At 45.9% G+C, this 21568-nt stretch overlaps 1 protein-coding gene and 1 pseudogene across 1 annotated transcript in view; both read right to left on the bottom strand.

Moving 5' to 3' along the window:
* Positions 1-5356, bottom strand: part of NRROS (negative regulator of reactive oxygen species) — a 28477-nt gene extending 23121 nt beyond the window's left edge. The window contains exon 1 of the mRNA XM_046003628.1: positions 5232-5356. The gene's annotated coding sequence lies outside the window, so the exon portion shown is untranslated. The remainder of the gene's footprint in view (positions 1-5231) is intronic.
* A 4978-nt stretch (positions 5357-10334) lies between these two features.
* Positions 10335-11408, bottom strand: LOC123940672 (annotated as a pseudogene).
* Between the last annotated feature and the right edge of the window lie 10160 nt (positions 11409-21568).

Raw genomic sequence — 21568 nt, 5'->3', positions numbered from 1 at the left:
ATTGTCCTTCTCCAGAACTTCCGCAGCATCCCAAAGAGAACCTCTGCCCACTAAACAGTAACTCTGTTCAACGCCCCCGCCCCGCCCCCTTAGTTCCTGGTAGCTGCTGTTCTTTCTTTCCCTAAACCTTCACCTATTCTAGGTACCTCCTCTAAGTGGGGGTTATATATCATATATCACGTCATATATCGTGTCCTTCTGTACCTGGCTTAGTTCATTTAGTCTAATGTTTCCAAGGTCCCTCCATGTGGTAGCAGATACCAGAACTTCATTCCTGTTTATGGCTGAATAATGTTCCATTGTACGTACAGATCACACTGTGTTGGTCCATTCACCCATCAGTGGGCACTTAGGTTGCTTCCATCTTTTGACCATTGTGAACAATGTTGTTGTGAACACTGGTGTGCAAACATCTAGGTTCAAATCCATTATCTCCATTTTACAGATAGGAAATTCAAGGCTCAGAAAGGGCAAAGATAATTGTTCGGCAAAGCCAAAACTGTAGCTGAGTTCAGGCCTGGGTAGAAGGTGCTGGAAATGCACCTACTTGTTGAGTGAATGTTCAGTGGGAGCACAGGTTTGTACTTGTTGGTAAATAGATATCCTATGAGCCAGGCTCCTCTCCTGGACCTGCCAGGACTCCACAATGATCCAGCAACCAAGGATCCAGCAATCTAGCAACCTCTGGCCTGGCAGAGATCCTAGGACACCACTTTTTTTTTTTTTTTAGATTTTATTTATTTGACAGAGACACACACATTGAGAGAGGGCACACAAGCAGGGGGAGTGGGAAAGGGAGAAGCAGGCATCCCACCCGTTGAGCAGAGAACCCGATGTGGGGCTCCATCCCAGCACACTGGGATCATGACCTGAGCCAAAGGCAGACACCCAGGCGCCCTAGGACCCTGCTTTTAATGACAATGTCCATTCTGACTAGACAGTGCCCATTGCATGCAGTGTTTGATGTTCTGAATAGCACCCTATAGTGTTCATGGGGGCTCGGGGGCTTTTGTGGGGATGAGGTAACCTGTGAATGCCCTGGAGTGTACTTGTGACAAATATGAGGGCCTTCACAGTTCTGCAAAAGCAGTTAGAAAGCCTAGAAAAAAATCTGGGCCGTTAGAAGGAAATAAGAAGCCATTATTACTAAATATAACAGAAACTTCAGTTCAGGTCTTGGAGGAAGGGCTCAAGAACCTCGAACAAGAGTAAAGCCACCAGGAGAGTCCAATGAGGAGGTCTCGGGGTGTCAGTCTGGGCAGCGATAGGGAAACCATTAACGTTTATGAACTGAAGGAGGTGAACCAGGGCCAACCATGGAATGACCTGAGGGGGAGAACCCCGGCTTGGCATTGGGTGGGACCCCCAAGGAAACATCAGAAAGGCAGGAGAGACCCAAGGGACTGCAGCTGGACCAGATGAGGAGTAATAACAGGGAGGACAAGGAGGAGCCAGCACCCACCCTGACATCTAAAAAGGAGTGACATGAGGTTACTGAAGAACATGATGTGTACCCCAAGATGAGCCCCTGCTGGCATTGTGGGTGCTGGGCTGCCTCAGACATTGAGGTTCTGCTTGACAAGAGTCAAGGTAAAAAGACAATGCTCAAGTGCTAACTTCTGTGGAGAAATCCCCTCCTGATTCTTTTCTTTCCTGGAGGCGCAGCAGAGTGTCTCTTGGGACACGCAGCTAGCCCCTGACCACAGCGACACTTGGGTTTGGGCTGGATGTGGGGTGTCCCTGTGTCCTCACAGGGCTTCGTGGCCACATTCAGTCCATCACAGGTACTAGCCCTGCGCCTCTTGCCAACCTTGCTGCTAAGAACATGACGCGGTTCTACTTCCTCCTTTATTCCCTTTGTTCAGTCTGAAATCACTCATGCATTTAAGTGAGAAGACACATGTGGTTTGGTCTCAGCACCTGACTCCATTTACTCTGGAAATCAGTTGATTTTTCCTGCCCACAATCATTTCGCCTTCTGGTAACAACTCCTCAATTCCCTTTGAGGAAATCACCCTTTCCTTTTCCTTTTCCTTTCTTTTCTTCTTTCTTTCTTTCCTTCCTTCCTTCTTTCTTCCTTTCTTTCTCTCTTTCTTTGATTTTTTAAAAAATTATTTATTTGAGGGCACCCGGGTGGCTCAGTTAAGCGTCTGCCTTCTGCTCAGGTCACAATCCCAAGGTCCTGGGTTCGAGTCCCACATCAGACTCCCTGCTCAGCAGAGAGCCTTCTTCTTCCCCCTCTCCCTCCGCCCCCTCCCCCTGCTCATGCTCAATCTCTTTCTGTCAAATAAATTAAAATCTTTTAAAAAATTATTTGAGAGAGAGCGAACGCGTGCAAATGAGCAAGGAGGTGGGGCAGAGGGAGAGGGAAAGAGAGTTCCAAAGCAACTCTGTGCAGGGTGCAGAGCCCAACACAGGGTTCCATCTCACCACCCTGAGATCATGACACAAGCCAAAACCAAGAGTCAGATGATTAACTCACTGTACCACTCAGGTGCCCTTCTTTTTTTTTTTTAATTGTAAAATACACATAACATAAAATTTACCATCTTAACCATTTTCAAGTGTAAAGTTCAGTAGTGTTAGGTACATTTACATTGTCATGCCACCAACCGTCTTCCTTTCTTAAGTCCATGTTTGTTTGCGTTTGACCTCAATCCCTGGCTCCAAGGAGAAGCCTAACCACCAGGCTGGGCCCATCAGAGCCCTCTATTTTCTTAACCACAGTGATTGGCTTACAATGGGTACATCACAGATGACAAGCTCATGAGAATCAACAGAAGGATTGTTGTTAAAACTACCGGGGAAAGAGGCTTTCTGTTCCTGCACCAGATGCCAAACTGGTGGGAAATAAGCTTGGAGCTGCAGTTCTTTGAATTCACAGAGGAATGGGAGTATCTTTGCCACCAGCTTTAGGACCTGCCTAATAACAGAAAAAAAGCAAAGCTGGCCATGTTTGAGCACCTGGATCCAGCCATGCCTGAAGCTTTTCCACAAAGACTTTTTATTTATTTATTTATTTTTATTTTTATTTTTTTTAAAGATATTTATTTATTTATTTGTCAGAGAGAGAGAGAGAGAGAGCAAGAGCGAGCACAGGCAGACAGAGAGGCAGGCAGAGACAGAGAGAGAAGCAGGCTCCCTGCGGAGCACGGAGCCCGATGTGGGACTCGATCCCAGGACGCTGGGATCATGACCTGAGCCGAAGGCAGCCGCTTAACCAACTGAGCCACCCAGGCGTCCCGACTTTTTAGTTATTTAAAACAATACCTTTTTTTTCCCCATGAAGCCAGGCTGAGTTGGGTTTTTGTCATTTGCAACTAAAAGACCCCAGAACTCATGTTTACAGTAGCTTGTGAAGCTCCTTAAGATCCAAATACCAGTGTCCTTTACCACTATCTTCACCTCTGGGAGCATTCAGAGAGCCTCACCTAGCCTAGCCCAGAAGCCCCCACACACTGAGCATGTAATGTTTGTTCAGTGATGTTGAGAAGAATAGTTTGAGGGGTGGGGAAGGTGTGTAATAAAGAAGTTCTATCCAGGACAAAAATATTTGTCACGAATATGCAGACCTGTCAGTAAGCATCACTAAACATACAGTATCTCCTGAGAAAGATCATGTTTTTCAGCCATGGTTGAAAGCCCACTGTCCTCTAATTTATGTGGTTGTAATGTGGGTCTGAGAACAGTGTGAGGCACATCCAGTTGTCCATCCAAGAGTCTAGTTACACACTGCAGCCAGAACGAAGATCTTAATTGGTACTGGCACTGCTCTTCTGTGATGAAGAAAGACGCCAAGGACAGACAGAGGTCAATGCATTCCCAACACAGGGACTCCAGGCCCTCTCTGTCTGGGAGCTTCCTGCTCTTGGATGACAGGTGTAAGCACTAAGTGGGATCAGGTGTATATGAGTTTTCATGAAGATCCTATGAGGGGACCCACTAGATGAAATCAACTTCTTTGTGAAACTGGCTTTTTTGTTTTGTTTTAATCTAAAGGCAAGAATCAAAGTCTTGTTTTGTTCTACCTTTTTTTTTCCCTTGGCCCACGATTCCCTAAATCACCTCTAGGAACTCTCAGACATAACACGTACAAACCTATAGGTGTGTGAGGAGAAGAAATAAGTCTCAGGGCTGTGAAACCCAGCAAACCATCGGCATCCACAGAAGCAGTTTTTGCGGCGTAGTGGGTAGGTGAAGGGGGCACGCGTGATCTCACAAGGCAGGCCCTATGTAGTGAGTGTTTCTACCATCCAGACTCCTACAGGCTGTACCTGCCCGCGAAGAAACCTCCAGTGGGGTCTCCTCTGTTCCCCTGCAAGTGCGCCACTCACGACCAGGCCTATCCAGGTGCTCCCTTCTTAGGAACCTGCTCAGCCTCCTATAGTCCTAGGCACGGTTGGACACGTGGCCACCTTCTCTCTGGGGCAAAGTGAGCCAGCAGACCATTCTGAGGGCATTCCGGAGAAGCCTGGTCAGTGACCCCTCACTTAAGTCAGCCCCTAAGTGCATGGGAATACAGCTGAACCCGCTATAATCTGGTCCACATGGAGAGGCCACCAGGGCTGGGAAGAGTACTGGACAAGGGGTCAGAGGCCCGAGGTTTGGTTTCTCTCTGATATAACAAGCTGAGAGGCGAAGTAACAGAACCCTACAGAACTTCCCAAGGACAAACACTTGGGGGAAGGGGCTCTGCCTGTCTTGCTCAAGTTCTATCCCCAAAGGCTTGAACACACCTACCCACTAAGACAGCCATAAATACGTGTCTCAATACCTTCGGCTATGAAATGGTGGTTCTCAAACCACGTTATGCGGGAGGAAGGGAGATCCAAGCACTCAGCAGGCTTAGTATTCACCGATAGTCTCATTATCTCCAGTCACTCAGCCCAGGGAGGGAGCATTATTGTTCCCATTTCACAGATGAAGAAACTGAGGCTCAGAAATTCTCCCCCGAGCGCTGGGACGCAAACCCTCAAAAGAGGAATCTGAAGGCGCCACCGTTTCCACTACACCACACCACCTCTGTCAGCTCAAGTGCTCCCAGAGGGAGGTTTTCCACCTCCCCGGCGCGGTGGCCCCCAAACTGAGCAGCAAAGCGGTGGCGTTCGTAGGCAGCAAGCCACAACTTCCCCGTCCGTCCCCGGCTGTGGGCCCCGGACGCGGACCTCCCATCAGCCGGCGGCGCCCGAGCTTGCCCACCCCAGCACGGCCGCCCCGCAGGAAATACTCACGGCTCCGGCAGGCCCAGGCGGCTCCGCGGGGCGCATCCTCTCCCGGGGCTCCGGCCTCCTCGAGAGCAGCCGAGCGAGGGGCTGGGCTGCCTCCTCTCCCTGGGGCATCGGATTATTTTAGCACTTGCGGAAGGAACGGACGGAAACTGTAGTCACATGGAGAGCGAGGCGCTCAGCGACTCAGCACTCGCGGAGAGCAGGCATCTTAGAGGGAACTGCGGGCGGTGGCAGGGGGATGGGGGGGGGGGGGCGGCCGGAGAGACGCAGGGCCCCGGGGCGCCTGCAGGTGAGCCAGGAGGCTGGTGACTTAGGGTCTCCCAGCAGCCCTAACCAAGGCTCCCAGGAGTTCTTGGCTTAAAGATTTTTTTAAAGTTTTATTTCAATCCCGTGCTGTTCATCACAACACGTGCACTCCTTAATCCCCATAGCCCTGTTTGACCCATTCCCACACCCACCTGCCTTCTGGTAACCATTTGTTTGTTCTCTACAGTTAAGAGTCAGTTTCCTAGTTTGCCTCTCTTTTTTCCCTTTGCTCATTTGTTTTGTTTCTTAAATTCCACATATGAATGAAATCGTAGGGTATTTGTCTTTCTCTGACTTGCTTAAGCATTATACTCTAGCTCAATCCATGTGGTTGTGAATACCAAGGTTTCATTCTTTTTATGGCTGAGTAATATTCTATAGCATCCCATAGAGCATTGCATATATACATATGTACATATATTCATATATATACATATATGTGTGTATATATATATGTATACACACACACACATATATATATTCACATCTTCTTTATCCACTCATCAATCACGGAATCAATGGACACTTGGGCTTCTTCCATATCTTAACTAATAGTGCTGCTATAAACATAGAGATGCATGTATCCCTTAGAATTAGTGTTTTTGTATTCTTTGTAGTATGATTACTTGATCATAGGGTAGTTCTATTTTTTTTAGCTTTTGAGGACCCTCCATACTGTTTCCCACGGTGGCTACAGCAGTTTGCATTCCCACCAACAGTCCATGAGAGTTCCTTTTTCTCCACACCCTCACCAGCACTTGTTTTTTCTTATGTTTTTGATTTCAGCCATTCCGACAGGTGTGAGGTGATATCTCATTGTAGTTTTGATTTGCATTTCCGTGATGATAAGTAATGGTGATATGTCTATTGAACACTTGTATGTCTTTTTTAAGATTTTATTTATTTATTTATTTAGAGAGCACAAGCAGGGGAAGGGCAGAGGAAGAGGGAAAAATCTCTAGCAGACTCTGTGCTGAGCATGGAGCCTGACATAGGGCTCTATCTCATGACCCTGAGATCATGACCTGAGCCGAAACCAAGAGTCAGATGCTTAACCTACTGAGTCACCCAGGTGCTCCCATCTGTACGTCTTCTTCTTCTTTTTTTTCTTAAGATTTTATTTATTTATTTGACAGATGGAGATCACAAGTAGGCAGAGAGAGAGATGGGGAAGCAGCCTCCCTGCCGAGCAGAGTGCCCGATGAGGGACTCGATCCCAGGACTCTGGGATCATGACCTGAGCCAAAGGCAGAGGCTTTAACCCACTGAGCCACCCAGGCGCCCCTGTATGTCTTCTTTGAAGAAATATATGTCCATGTCTTCTGCCTATTTTTAATTGGATTATTTCTGGTTTTTTGGTGTTGAGTTGTATGAGAGATATATCTATATATATATAAGATATATATCTATATATATGATATATATATCTTTATATATAAAAGTTATGATATGTATATATTATATATAATATATATCATAACTTTGATATATATATCATAACTTTTTTTTTACAGCATCATCATTTTTTAGAAATATTTTATTTATTTGACAGAGAGAAATCACAACTAGGCAGAGAGGCAGGCAGAGAGAGAGGAGGAAGCAGGCTCCCCGCGGAGCAGAGAGCCCGATGTGGGGCTCGATCCCAGGACCCTGGGATCATGACCTGAGCCGAAGGCAGAGGCTTTAACCCACTGAGCCACCCAGGCGCCCCCATAACTTTTTTTTTTAAAGACAGAAAGAGAGCACAAGTAGGCAGAGAGGAAGGCAGAGGGAGAGGGAGAAGCAGGCTCCCTGCACAGCAGGTAGCCCGATGTGGGACTGGATCCGAGGCCCCTGGGATCATGACCTGAGCCGCCGAAGGCAGATGCTTAACAGACTGAGCCACCCAGGTGCCCAAGTTATTTATATATTTTTGAGTACTAACCTTTTATCAAAAATGTCATTTGCAACTATCTTCTCCAACTCACTAGGTTGTCTTTTAGTTTTGCTCTTTCTGTTCTATGTAGAAGGCTTTTGTTTTGTTATCCAAGTAGTTCATTTTACTTTTGTTTCCCTTGCATCATGGGACCTATCTAGAAAAATGTTGCTAAGGCTGATGTCAGAGAAATTATGGACTGTGCTCCCTTCTAGGATTTTTATGGTCTCAGGTCTCATATTTAGGTCTTTAATCCATTTTGAATTTCTTGTCTTAGAGATTTTAGGGGGTGGCGAATCACTGCCTATGAACTCTGTTGACCTAGAAACTTTTCTTCAAGGTTACATCCAAGGGTAAAGCGGGAGCAGACTTAGGAAATGGGGAGGACATGCATTTTTCCAATCAGGAGAGAGTCCACCTTTGGAAGGGTCATTTGCTCAGGTAATCTTTATTAATAATCTCCTTTTATGGATGCCAGGCACTATGCTAACAGCTTTATTTGCCTTATTCATAGCTCCTGTTCTCAAGAAGCTTGAATCTAGTGGAGAAGACAAGATATTTACAGTGTCTGCTGCATCCCAAGTGAGAAATGCAGGCAACCACACTAGGAAAGTCAGAGAAGGGATCTCCAGTTCTGTTCCTTCCTATAGAGCTAGAGGTTTGAAGTGTCCAGGAGGGTTGGCTCGTATCTCTTATAGCTTGTTGATTTGTGATTCTGTGTGGCATTATTATCCTTGGAACGTCCATCCTAAGAAAACAAGAGGGCCCCTGGGTGGCTCAGGCAGTTAAGCATCTGCCTTTGGCTCAAGTCATGATCCCAGGGTCCTGGGATCAAGTCCTGCATCAGGCTCTGCTCAGCCAGGAGCCTCCTTCTCCCTCTGCCCCTCATCCCACTCGTGCACTCGCTCACTCTCTCTCCCAAACAAATAAATAAAATCTTCAAGAAAAAATTTAAAAACAACAACAAACACGAGCAAGTCCTTCCTGCTCCAAACACCCAACAAGTTATCTTTGCTCCCAAAACTATTCATCCATAATGGTAATAATGATGACATTAATGAAAAAACTAAAGTCAAATGAAAGAGAACAAAGGCTCTCTCCCAGGCCTTTTTCTTCACGTGGTATTCATTTTCTACTCACCGGGGTGTAATCACCTTTGTGTCTACGTATATGTTGATAACTCCTGGATTATAATCTCTAGCTCCAATATTCTCTCCCAAGCTCTTCCCAAGAAGATCCAGACTTATATATTTAACTGTCTGCTGGTCAATTACTCCTCCCAGAGTGGCTGCAACACAATGTGTCCTTAACTGAACTCTTACCGTCTGTCGTAGCGGGTTTCTCTCCCTGTTTGGCCGCCACTGTTAATGGCACGCCTGCATCCAGGCAGCCCAGCCCCTGACGACTTCACCACTCACATCCAAGGGGTCACCCATTCCTGCTGATTCTCACTAAGAAATGTTTCTTTTCTTAAAAAAAAAAAAAGATTTTATTTATTTAGTTTAGAGAGAGGGTAGAGGGCAGAAGGAGAGGGAGAGAAATCTCTAGCAGACTTCTCACTGAGTGTGGAGCCTGACCCGGGGCTCAATCCCATGCCCCCGAGATCACACCCTGAGCTGAAATCAAGAGTCTGGACACTTAACAGACTCAGCCACCCAGGCACCCGAACTCGGAAATGTTTCTTGAATGCAAACCTACTCTTCGTCCTTTCTGCTATTGCCGTGGGTCGAGATTCATCATGGCGCATCTGAACTATTTCAGCAGCCGACTTAAACAGGGCTGTCTCCAATTCTGATTCCGCCCAGCAGCCACGGGCATCCTTCTAAAATGTATATTGGATGGTCTCGCCCTGACTTTAAAGCCCTTTCATGCTTGCCATTGCCTTTCTTACCTTAAAACCAGGTTCAACAGCTTTAGGGGTCCCCAGAGGTCCTGCCAGACCGCCTGGTGGGACTCCAAGCACCCTATCTCCTATTTATCCCAAACAATTCCGCTTGTAAATTTTTTTAAAAATTTTATTTATTTATTTGACAGGCAGACATCCTAAGTAAGCAGTGAGGCAGGCGGGGGGAGGGCGGTGGGGGTGGTGGAGGCAGGCTCCCTGCTGAGCAGAAAGCCTGAGGCGGGACTCGATCTCAGGACCCTGAGATCGTGACTTGAACCAAAGACAGAGGCTCAACCCACTGAGCTAAATGTTTTATATATTAAGGTTCTTCACAGTATTTATTTTGAGGAAGGCAGCTGTTACCCCTCGAAAGAATCCTTAGAAAACCAGCAGTCTTGATGGATTTGCCGAGAAAAGCCAGTTTGTTGGCAAACAGCCAACAAGAGCCCTCTCGTCTGGACCAAGCTGAAATGACCTGAGACTTCCAGCTGAAATCGATGCGGCTCTGCAGCTGAGAACAACACTTTCCCATGCCAGCAAGACTGTACCCTGACTGCAGAGCTCAGGATCCGACCCCCTCCCCTGCAGGCCGCTCAAGGCAGAGGGGATCGGACTACTTCCTCTGGAGCACAACCGATGGCACATCCCTCCTTGGGACAGTGAGAGTTTGGGGGGCTATGTGCCTTTTTCTTTGCGCCTGCTCCAAGCATTGTGGGTTCCGTACCCATCTCCTGTTCAACTGTATAACAAAGCCACGTTTAGTGTCCAGGAGGACACCAGCATTTCTGAGGAGAGCTAAGGTGAAAGCAAGGAGCTGGGCACTTCTCAACTAGAGGAGAAAGTCCAGATGCCTCGTGTAGCCTAATCTTGCCTGTAGTCTCTCTTCATTATTACCTGCCATACTTCAACATGTGTCCACAAGTGGGTTTCATCCAGTCATTTTTTTTTTTTGAAAGAGAACTGTTATTAATTTTACATATGGAAAATCCAAAGCATCTGCTCAGCCTAGTTTGGTGACCGAGTCTCTAGCCTTTGTGTCTTCCAACTTGGCAACGTGAGCCACCCATTTTGGACCCGGGATGTTGCCTCTCCAGTGATGGTGGGTCTCATCATATCTGTCATTGTAATTGGTCCTGATGGCTTCCACCAGCTTGGACAGAGCTCCTCTGTCTTGTGAATTAACCTTTGTGAAGGCAGCAGTGGTGCAGGTCTTCCCATGGACCGGATGCCCCAGCCTGGCCTTCCACTTGGTAATGCGGCAGGGGACCGCCATCTTACGACACAGGGCAGGCATGAAGACAACCATTTCAGTGGGATCCACATCATGTGCAATCACTACCAGCTGAGCCTTCTTGTTCTCCACAAGGTGGTGACAGCTTGAAGGACAAGAGGCCTCTCAGTGGAGACATCTGTTTTGCTGACAACTTTCTTCTCAGCCCAGGCCAATGGTCTCGGCTTCTTCTCTTGCTCTGTCTCTGGTCTGTATCTGGGGGCTACCTTGGGCAGTTGAGCAGCTGTTTGGCAGTCCAGAGCCTGAGCAAACTGGTTATTCACGGGAGGCACTTTTAGACGTTTATGGAGAATGGCCCTTTGTCACTGCAGCCAGATGTAGTGGGCCCACTTGACGGGTGAGGTCCCTTTTGGGCGGGACATCCCGTCTGATTCCAGAATTCTTGGGCCTTTTCTCAGACAGGGGATTGGCCATCTTCTTGTCCTCCTGCTTCTTTCCCATAGCAGGGACTGGGGCCACCTTCTTCCTCTTAGCCTTCTTTCCTTGGTGGCATCTCAGATGGCGGGAGGAGAGAGCGGGTTTCATCCAGTTCGATCTGCTCACAACTTCCCTAAACACAGAACAAATGTTCCCCACTCTGTACTTGCCGTACAGTAGGGTTGTACAATAAGACCTCCCTTCCTTGCAATGGTATCTCCTCCGCCTACCCCAGCCCTCCCCATCCCCAAGCCATTGCTTGGGCTCCCCTCTTCTGGGAAGCCTCCCCAGCGAGACCTCCACCTGTGGTGTTTTCCACTCTGCCTTGGGTTCTCCGCCCCGGCCACTGACCGGCAGCCCGACCATCTGGGCCTTGACTTTGATGGCTGGGCCTGGCCAAGCAGTGAGCTAGTGCCTCCCCCGCTTCTCCCGGCCTCAGCACATGACAGGGAGGGGATTTCCTTTGGGGCCTTAACTGGGAATTGTTCTCTTGCCCCACGTCAGCTGGCTCCTGGGGGACAGTCTTCAGTAGTTTCATTTCCCTCATTTGGAATATAGTTTTTAAGAACCAAAAGTCGAAAACGGAAAGAGGAGAGGCCACCGCCCACATTGGAACCACTCAACCCCTCATGATGCCAGTCCTGGAAGAGCTTAGGGGTCAATGCAAAGACTGAGGGAAAGTGAGGCTGTCCCGGCTGAAGGTCCTTCTTGGCTTGTATACTCCTCTGCTCCAGCCATCTCAGGGAGCAGGTGGGTCCCAAATCGTCGGGTCAGCTCCTCTTCCTTCTTGTGGCCCACCAGGTGGGGACTCACACAGTTCACAAAACTCTCCCAGGAGAAGGAACCCATGGCCTCCCTCAGCCACTAATTCCAGTGACTGGCCTCTGTGTGGACACTGCCTCTTCCTTTTCCGGAAACACTGACAGTATCAACATACGATCAAAGATTTTGTGTGGTGCACCGCGGATGACAAGAATCTGGCAGAAGTCTCCTGTCAGAGCCAGGGTGCAGTGAGCCCTGGGATGTTGAGGGGGAGGGACATGCACAGTAGGCATGGTTCCGTTCAGGGCAGAATTGCGGTAAATCATAGACAGGAACGAGGCGCTGGGAGGGTCGTGGGAGAAGCACCCACAATAAGTGGGTGACTTCAGAGGCAGTTTTGTGGAGGAGGTAGCATCTGAATTGTGTCCTTCAGAGTTGGCATTGGGACTGGGGTCAAAGACTGAAGGAGAGATAAGGAAGAGGGTGTGTGAGATAAAGTCCCCTCGAGGAAAGACTGTAGGAGAGATGATGGGATCTCTTTGTGTCTCTACGGGACTCTGATCACAGTTCGGTCTAGTGCTGCCCAAGGCCAGTTCTTGTTCTGATCCTGTGGGTCCTGGAGCCAGGGGTCCTGCCAGAGACTATGGTTTGCTCATCTTGGTGTGCATTCCCAATAATACCTAGTCTAGCACCTAGTGCGTACCTAGCAAATTTTTTTTCTATTTTATTGAATTATAATGGGCACACAATATTGTATTTGTTTTAGGGGTACAACTTAGTAATTCAACATCTATATATATTAAGAAGTGATCTGTGATAAGCCTAACTTTTGTCACCATACAGGGTTGTTACAATATTATTAACTATATTCCCTATGGGATATATGACATCGCCTTGATTTATTTATTTTATACCTGGAAGTTTGTGCCTTTTAATCCTCTTCTCCTATCTTACTCATCCCCCCAGCCCCCTCCCTCTGGCAACCACCAGGCTGTTTTCTGTATGAGTCTGTTTCCGTTTGTTTTGTTTTTTAGCAACAAAAATTTCTTTAAATGAATGAAGGTTAAAGTGTTATTTGCTCTGGAGCAGTTGGAGAGGTTGAAGTTTTGAAAAAAATCACTTGTTGATCATTGAGAAATCCTTTTTCATAATTGATGACTATAAATCTGAGTCCTTACCATGGTTTCTAGACCTTGCATGATCTGGCCCTGTTGGGGAATGTGATCAAAAAAGACATGACCACTGGGATGCCTGGGTGGTTCAGTTGGTTCACCGTCTGTCTTCGGCTCAGGTCATGACTCCAGGGTCCTGGGATTGAGTTCCGCATCGGGCTCCCTGCTCGTTGGGGGCCCGCTTCTCCCGCTCCTTCTGCCGCTCCTCCTGCTTGTGCTCTCTCTTCTCTCTGTCAAATGAATAAATAAATAAATAAATAAATAAATAAAATCTTTTACTTAAAAAAAAAAAAAGACATGACCACTGATTAACCCATGAGCTGGACCAGGGTACTTTCAGGTTCTTCACTCCTTCCCATATCCTGGTAATGTGGGTTCCACTTGCCTTTCCCGCTCCCAGAGGTTGCTGCATGGACATAGCCTTGAGATGGTGGCAAGACGTTGAAAACACATGCAGGGTATATGTGGCTGAGCCTGGTTAGGTCCTCTTTATAAACTTTTGAGATTGGAGGGCAGGTCCGGGGATCTATTCAACTTGCTGCTGCCCACGACAAACCTGGTATGTAAGTTTCCTTTGCTATTATTAAAACTGCCACCTAGCCATCTTCCTCCCAGGTATATCGTCTCTTAATAACTCTGAGAAGTAGGTAGAAGTAGGTACTGATAGTCTTAATTAAAAAAAAAAAAAAATCAGGGGAGCCTGGGTGGCTCAGTTGGTTGGGCGACTGCCTTCAGCTCGGGTCATGATCCCAGAGTCCTGGGATCGAGTCCCACATCAGGCTCCCAGCTCCATGGGGAGTCTGTTTCTCCCTCTGACCTCTCCTTTCATGCTCTCTCACTCTGTCTCTCTCTTGAATAAATAAATAAAATTTAAAAAAAAATCAGGCTCAGGTTGATCACGTGTTTTGCCCGAGGCCACACACTCAAAAGCATCAGTACCAAGTTGTTTTTAGTAACAGTTAGTGGTTTCTTTTTAAAAAAAATTCCGATTATAAAAGCATTACATATATACTGGAAAGGCTAAAAAGAAGAAAATCAACCACAGAGGCATAATACAGAGACAACTCATTATTAACATTATGTTCTGCTGCCTCCCAAGCTTTTTCTATGCCTAAGTGATATTTTTTAATATAAAGTTAAGACCAGATTCCATGTGTTCTTTTTAAAACTTATATATAAATAATTTATAACAATACACTGGACTTGTTTTCCTAGGTCCTTAAGTTTTCATGGGTAGGATTTTGATTTGCTCCACAGTATTCTGTCACATGGGTGTCTCTAATTATGTATCAGTCCTCTTTCTTGCGGCATTATAGTCCAGGTCCAAAATAATTGGTTCTTATGCCAAAATCCTGGGGCCAAAGGTGTTTTTAAAAATCATAATTTTTCATGAGTTGTAAGGGTAACACAGGGCATATGCCCGCTAATTCTTTCAACAGGGTCTAGAACCACACTCCCAAATCTCCACATTAATATTTTGGCAATAAACGTACATATCCACATTCGGGGGTAAATGATAAAGGGAACAAAATAAGCTTCTGTCAGCTCAGGTCAGGTTTTGCAACCAAATGAGTTTGCGCCCAACTCACAAGAAAAAAAAAATGCTGGCTTTTAGAGATTTTTGGGTTTCAGAGTGGTGGACTCCTGGGGCAGATTCGAATCCCGGCTTGTTCCACATGCCTGAAGACTATGGCATTCTAGAATGGCAGCAGAAGGAAAGGCATAACCATGAAACAAGGTTCCGACTCCTCAGGGACGAAAAAGAATTTTTTTAAAAAATGGTGGGTGGCATCGGGTGTCTTGCTCCGCGGGGAGCCTGCTTCTCCCTCTGCCTCTCTGCCTGCCTGTACTCTCTCTGTCTCTCCGACAAATAAATAAATAAAATCTTAAAATGGTGGGGGGATTCCTCAACAGGGAGGGGTGCAGGCCTGAAGGCCAACTGTAGGACAAAGGGCAGATTCCTTAGAAGTGAGGGAGTGCTCGGGAGGGAAGGAAGTGCAGGTTATGGAGACCAACAGGGCCTCAGAAGTGAGGTAAAGTGCAAATGTCACAGAGCACTGGTCAAAAGCTCCCAAATTCACTACACACACACAGACACACCCCAAAAGCTCTACATGTCAAAGAGGAAGACTACCGCAGGGGCTCCTGCCAGGCCTCCTGAGACCCTAGGATTGAGGAGAGAAAGGCCAAAAGCTCAGAAGCAGCCTGTTGTGGGAGAAGAAGGTGCACAACCTTGTTGATTTCATAGAGTAGAGTGTGGGCCCCATTCTCCTCCCTGTTCCTGTGTCAAGTGTGGTTTGCTGTCAAGTGGTAGCAGGTTCAGCCACAGCCAAGGCAGGTAGTGGGGAGAGGCGCCCAGAGAGCGAGAGGCCCTGTGCTGGGCGCCCTGAATCCGGAGGGTGATTTGCTACGGCTGCTTTCAGCTGGCGAACAGAATGAATGGTGGGGACTGGGGCTTCTGGGATGTGCAAGGCATGCTGGGAAGTATGGGTTTTAAGTGGCAGTTGGGCAGTTTAGCCACAGGCTGGGGGCAGGGTGGGGTCCGAAGAGGAGGGGAAGCTGGTGAGCCGGAAACAGGGAGGAGTGATCTTTTTTTTTTTTTCTCATCAGCACACCAGAGGATGACTGACCTATCAGAACCAATTTTTATTGGCCTAGCACTGAGCAAAAAGGCTGAATTTAGGTCGTCCCCCGCTCTGAAGGAAATTCTTCCTCTTCTTCGCTTCTCAGCACAGTTACCAAGATCCCTCACAGCCACGATGCATTTCCCATACGCATCTCGCCAATTCCCTCCTTTAGGAATCTCATCTCTACCAGGTTATTGTCATGACCCTCTTAGTGATTTCACTAAAGACTCACCTCCCCAGAAACCTGCTCCAATGAATCCCATCGTATTCACTCTATTATCTCACCTCACATAAAAACACCACCTAATTCTTCCAACTGTGAGCATCTTGATGCTTGAAAACATTATACTAAGTGACAGAGTAACACGGTACTTGACCATACTATCTTGAGGGAGTGCAGAGTTTCTCTTCGTAGCTGTAGGGTATTTTGAGGATATACATTTAGCTTTCCAAAGGAAAAATATTACCCTGCCATTGACCTCTCCCTTTAACATCTATTTAAATGTTTTTAAATGTTATGTTTTGGAGATTTTTTAAGTTATAGATTTTTTTATTTATCATTCCAATTTTTGTATATGTGCTGCCAGAGGGAGTGCTACAGATTTCTTATTTAAAATGGAATTATCCGGGACACTTGGGTGGCTCAGTGGGTTAAACCTCTGCCTTCGGCTCAGGTCATGATCCCAGGGTCCTGGGATCAAGCCCCACATCTTGCTAGCTGCTCAGCAGGGAGCCTGCTTCCTCCTCTCTCTCCCTCTCTCTCTCTCTCTCTCTCTCTCTCTCTCGGCCTGCCTCTCTGCCAACTTGTGATCTCTATCTATCAAATAAACAAATAAATAAAATCTTAAAAAATTAAAAAATAAACAAATAAAATGGAATTATCCTTGGGGCGCCTGGCTGGTTCAGTCAGTTGAGCCTCTGACTCTTGATTTTGACTCAGGTCGTGATCTCGAGGTCATAAGAATGTCTCTTGAGTGGGCTCCATGCTCAGCATGGAGTCTGGGAGCCTCTGCCTTTCCTTCTGCCTCTACCCCTCCCCCTGCGCATGCTCTCTAGCTCTCACTTAAATAAATAAATAAAATCTTTAAAATACAATTATCCTGGGGGTCCAGGGTGGCTTAGTCAGTTAGGCATCTGCCTTGGGCTCAGGTCATGATTTCAGGATCCTGGGCTCGAGTCCCACATCAGGCTCCTTGCTCTGTGGGTAGCCTGCTTCTCTCTCTCTCCCGGTGCCTGCTGCTCCCTCTGCTTGTACTCTCTCCCTCTCTCCCTGTCAAATAAATAAATACAATCTTAAAAATATATATAAAAAGAAACATTTCTTTCTCTCTACATGTGAAATAAAGAGCCCTTCGGCCTTGACTAAGAAAAGTTTTAAAAAATAAGGAAAATAGGGGCACCTGGATGGCTCAGTTAGTTAAGCAACTGCCTTAGGCTCAGGCCATGATCCTGGAGTCCCAGGATCGAGTTCCCCATTGGGCTCCTTGCTCAGTGGGGAGTCTTCTTCTCCTTCTGATCTCTCCCCTCTCCTGCTGTCTCTCTCTCAGATAAATAAAATCTTTTAAAAATAAACAAATAAAATAAAATTATCCTTAATCCTATGTTGGAGATGGTTACTAAGGAGATCTTTAATGTATATTAATTAAACTATATTAATATACTATCCAATTATTTTAAGTATAATATAAAGATAATAAATACTTAAATATTTTAAATTCATATAATTTAATGTAAAAATTAATTATATATCATTAGATATCAGAAAATTCCAGGCCGCTGGTATTCCTTGTTAGAGAGAAAGGGGCACTCATCCCTCTGAGAGCAGAAATGACTCCCTTCATCTGTTTGGGGAAAAGAAGACTGTGTACCTAACGTTTAGATCTATACTTGTATTTGCTGGGTTGTTTCTGAGGAGTGGTCAGCATCCAAACCCCCTTACTATGTAGGGCAGTCATTCTTTGTCTGGCCTTGGTAGGAAACAGAGCCCTATCCCTTGGAAATTAGGGAATGATTGCATGATCCAGGCTCATCCATCTGAATCAGAGAACCATGGGTCTGAAGTAAGCAAGACAAAGAAGCTGACTGCACCAGAGGCATGGCAGTAACCTCTGATGTCTGAGCTAATGGTGGCAGCAACACCAGGGCCAGGGCTCAGCAGCCAGAGTGACACCGCTTTCCAACCAGGCTGTCCCCTTAGCATGACCACGGCTGTGGTTACAGCTGCCCACTTCCCCTTGGTGCTGCTCATTTGCTCATCAGGATCTTCAGCCTTCACATTGACACCTACCCACTATCCTTCCAAGAATCCCTTTCCTGCTCAAAGGAGCCAGAATCAGTTTCTGTTGGGTGCAGTCAAAAATCCTTTCAGTCGAGAATCCCTCCAAATGGGGAAAAAAAATACAAAAAAAAAACTTCTTAAAGTTGGAAAAGTTGATAGAGGATAGACGGGGGAAGGGAGGAGGTATTGCAATTTAGAAAGGTAAAATATAAGGTTTTTCCTGGAATTAGCAGAAAGCCATGACAGCAATAACTCTTGCTGGAATAAGAACACATTAGGGGCTCCTGGGTGGCTTAGTCAGTTGGGCATCTGACTTTTGATTTCAGCTCAGGTTATGATGGCTTAGGTCATGATCTCAGGATTGTGAGATCAAGTCCCACATCAGGCTCTATGCTCACTACCGAGTCTGCTTAGGACCCTCTCTTCCTCTGCCTCTCCCCACCGCTCCTGCTCTCTCTCTCAAATAAATACATAAATCTTTAAAAAAAAAAAATTCGCTCTCCCTCCCTCTGCCTCGCCCCTCCCACCCATCTCTCTCCCTCTCTTTCTAAAAAAAAAGAAAAGAAAAGAAAAAAGGGATAAGAGTACATTACATTCAGTTATGAGCAAAGCTGTTGGACTCCCAAAACCAGGACTACAATTCAACTGGCACAAGTCAAAAACTAGAGTCCACCGCCATAAAAGGACTTGTGTAAATGACAAAATTCTTTTCAGAGACCGCTGTGTCTGATATTCTGAAATGGTGTTTTTGGTGGGTGTACTTTAGGAGTTAGGTCTGGAAAAACATTAAAGAACAAGAGTGAAATGTTAGCCAAAACTTGATAATAAGAAAACTGAAATATTTAAAACATGCCAAAAATATTAGAGGAAACATTAAGAAAGAATAATTTTTTCAGGTGAAATCATCTCAGCTCAAACTTAAAAACTGAGAGAATAAGCTTATGATTATGTGGTAGAAATATTGCAGTTTGGGTTATAATTACTATTTAAACTATTCTGAAATTAGAACTCTATGTAATTATAATCACAGTTGTTATAATTGAAATTATTGACAAGAAAATGGTGTTTTCTAAGTTTATAGTGATTTATAGGTTAAATTTGGCAATGCTGAATTTAAGATCATTTTAATGAAATCATCCTTCTTCCAACCTTAGGATCATACATCTTCAATCATATAGATGGGGTGATGACTGGGTTTTTTATTACGTGGGGTAAAGCCAGATATACTCCCGGTGACTGGAAAAGGAAGCAGGCTTGGGCAACAGCTTAATTGAAACAACGATACTTAAGAAACCCAAAAAGTATAGCACTCTCCAAACTCACATAACTTTAGAAGAAAAAGAAAAACAAACAAACAAAAAGAGCAGAACTCTTTCTTCCAAGGAGGAGCCACAAGGAATAACCATTCTACTTGGAATCCATCGCTAACCTCAGCAGTCCCCAGAAGTGTGCCCCTGTTTTCATTCTGCCAGCCGTGTCTGTGAGGAGTGCGAGATGGTTCATTGGCAGGAGAAGGCAAAGGTGTTTAGGAAAAGCCTCCCTGCGCCACTTGTCCCAAGAGGGAATGACGGCGTCCTGGGAGGTTAGGAATGGAAATGGTGTAGGGTTGTAGGTCATGGGGATCAAAGGCTGAATGTGGAAGGAGAGAAGAGATCCAGAAATCAGATCACCAGCCTCTGCACATCAGAAAAATCTCCCAAAGTGGGGAGATGCGGCTGGAGGGGGAAGATCTTTCTGTCCTCAGGCCGGCTGGATGTCTGTCCAGCTAGAACCAGACCGTGTGACAAGCTCTTTTAACCAGAGACAGAACTTGGGCTTCAGAGTCAGACTCTGGCTCGATGCTCATGCTTCAGCAGCTGGCAGGAGGATGAACTTGAGCAGACATCTGTGTCCTTTGGGCCTCGGCTTCCCCATAGGGAAGGTGCCTCTCACACAGCAAGTGTTCAATAGACCTTAGCTATTATTATTGCCTGCTGACAATTTCATCTTCCAGAGAGCAGAGGAAGTACTAAGGGGAACTGCCACTCTGAGCCTAAATTTGGCCAAAAGGAGGAATTGGTTGGCAGAGTGGAAGTGACAGAACCTTGCGAGAAGGCAACTGTGTCTTCTTGAAGTTGGCGGTGGTGAGAAAAAAGAGCGCACTGGGAAATGTGGTCCCTCGATTTTAATAATTTTAATAATTGAAAGAAAATACAGGGCTTGAGACTTTAGAGAGATAATTTCTTTTCTTTCTTTTTTTTTTTTTTAAGATTATTTATTTATTTATTTGACAGAGAGACACAGCGAGAGAGGGAACACAAGCAGAGGGGGTGGAAGATGCAGGCTTCCTGCCCAGCAGGGAGCCCCATGCGGCACTCCATCTCAGGACCCTGGGATCATGACCCAAGCCAAAGGCAGACGCTTAACGATAGAGCCACCCAGGCACCCACAGTTCAGTAGCTTCTTAAGAATAGTCACTTTACCCCTCAGATCCCAAGTCAGTGAAAAAAGGGAAAGGAGCTTAAAGAAGCCATATGGGTACATACATGTTTGACTATAAGAGAAAGGCAGCCTAAGATGAACAGAGAGGGGCATGCCCACTGGTGAACACAAAACATGGAACGGATACCCAACACACTTTTGAGAAAGTGAAAGCCTCACATGAATAGAGGACCATTAAGTGCTCCGTAAAGTCATATTCAAAGCAAAAAAGGGATACGCTGTTTGTGGTCAATGCTGTCATGTTGGTGGGTGACAAAGAGATAGCAGAACTCCTCAATTTGTGTTTTGCTTCTGTTTTCTCTGTCAGCGGGAATGTTCTTAGAACAGAAACACCCGGAGGAAAAGTTAACTCAAGGCAGGAGAAAAGGTGACAAGAGACAACCCCAGTGTCTCTACACGAATTCCAGGAATCCGACCAGAAGAAATGATCTTCCAGAATGTGGGGGGATTTGCAAATGAATTACCCTGGAAGCATGGTCCAACTGTGGAGGCAGGCACTCATCACAATGTTCAAAACAGTGAGAAAATTCAGTTCCACACACCACAAACCATTGTAATTATTCTGATTCCTAGAACCAAAATGGATTATTAATGAGATGGTTCATGGGCACCTCAAAGGGACAGTGGTCACTAAGAGTCAGTGTAGAGGACTACACATTTTGATCCTTGCCATCTCGTCTCCAGGGAAGTTTGCAATGCAAACACTTTAAATGAATTATGCCAACATTGATTAATTTCCATCAGGAATGTGTTTTCTGGAACAAACACGAAGTCACTTTAATGCTTTGATCATCTTTCGATGACACTGAGACATTTCCATTTTATCTGTTTTAATTTTAGTAAACTGAAAGATTTTTCACCAGGATCAATGCTTCTTCATTTCAGGTTTTAAATTTTGTCTCATGGCTTGGTTCCTTTATCTGTGTCAGATTGGTCTCAAATTTTACTAAAGTTCCTATCATTTTAGGTGACATTGTGGTTGCATCCCTGCCCCCCCCAACCACATCTATTTCCTTATTCCCAGTGACTACCCCAACTTTTGTCCATATCTCCACCAGGCAATCTGGGAACTCTGAGGGAAGCAACACCACCCCTGGCTGAAGCAATGGGATGTTATTATGGCAGGAGATAAAATTTTACTTAATTCAGGCCAATGAGGTTTAAAAAGGCCTTTTTTTAATTTTGTGGGGGCTTCTAGGGAAGCAG

The sequence above is a fragment of the Meles meles genome, chromosome 4 (genome assembly GCF_922984935.1).
Source record: "Meles meles chromosome 4, mMelMel3.1 paternal haplotype, whole genome shotgun sequence".
NCBI lineage: Eukaryota > Metazoa > Chordata > Mammalia > Carnivora > Mustelidae > Meles > Meles meles.
Note: the sequence above shows the minus strand (reverse complement) of the source record. Positions and strands in the feature narration are given on the sequence as shown.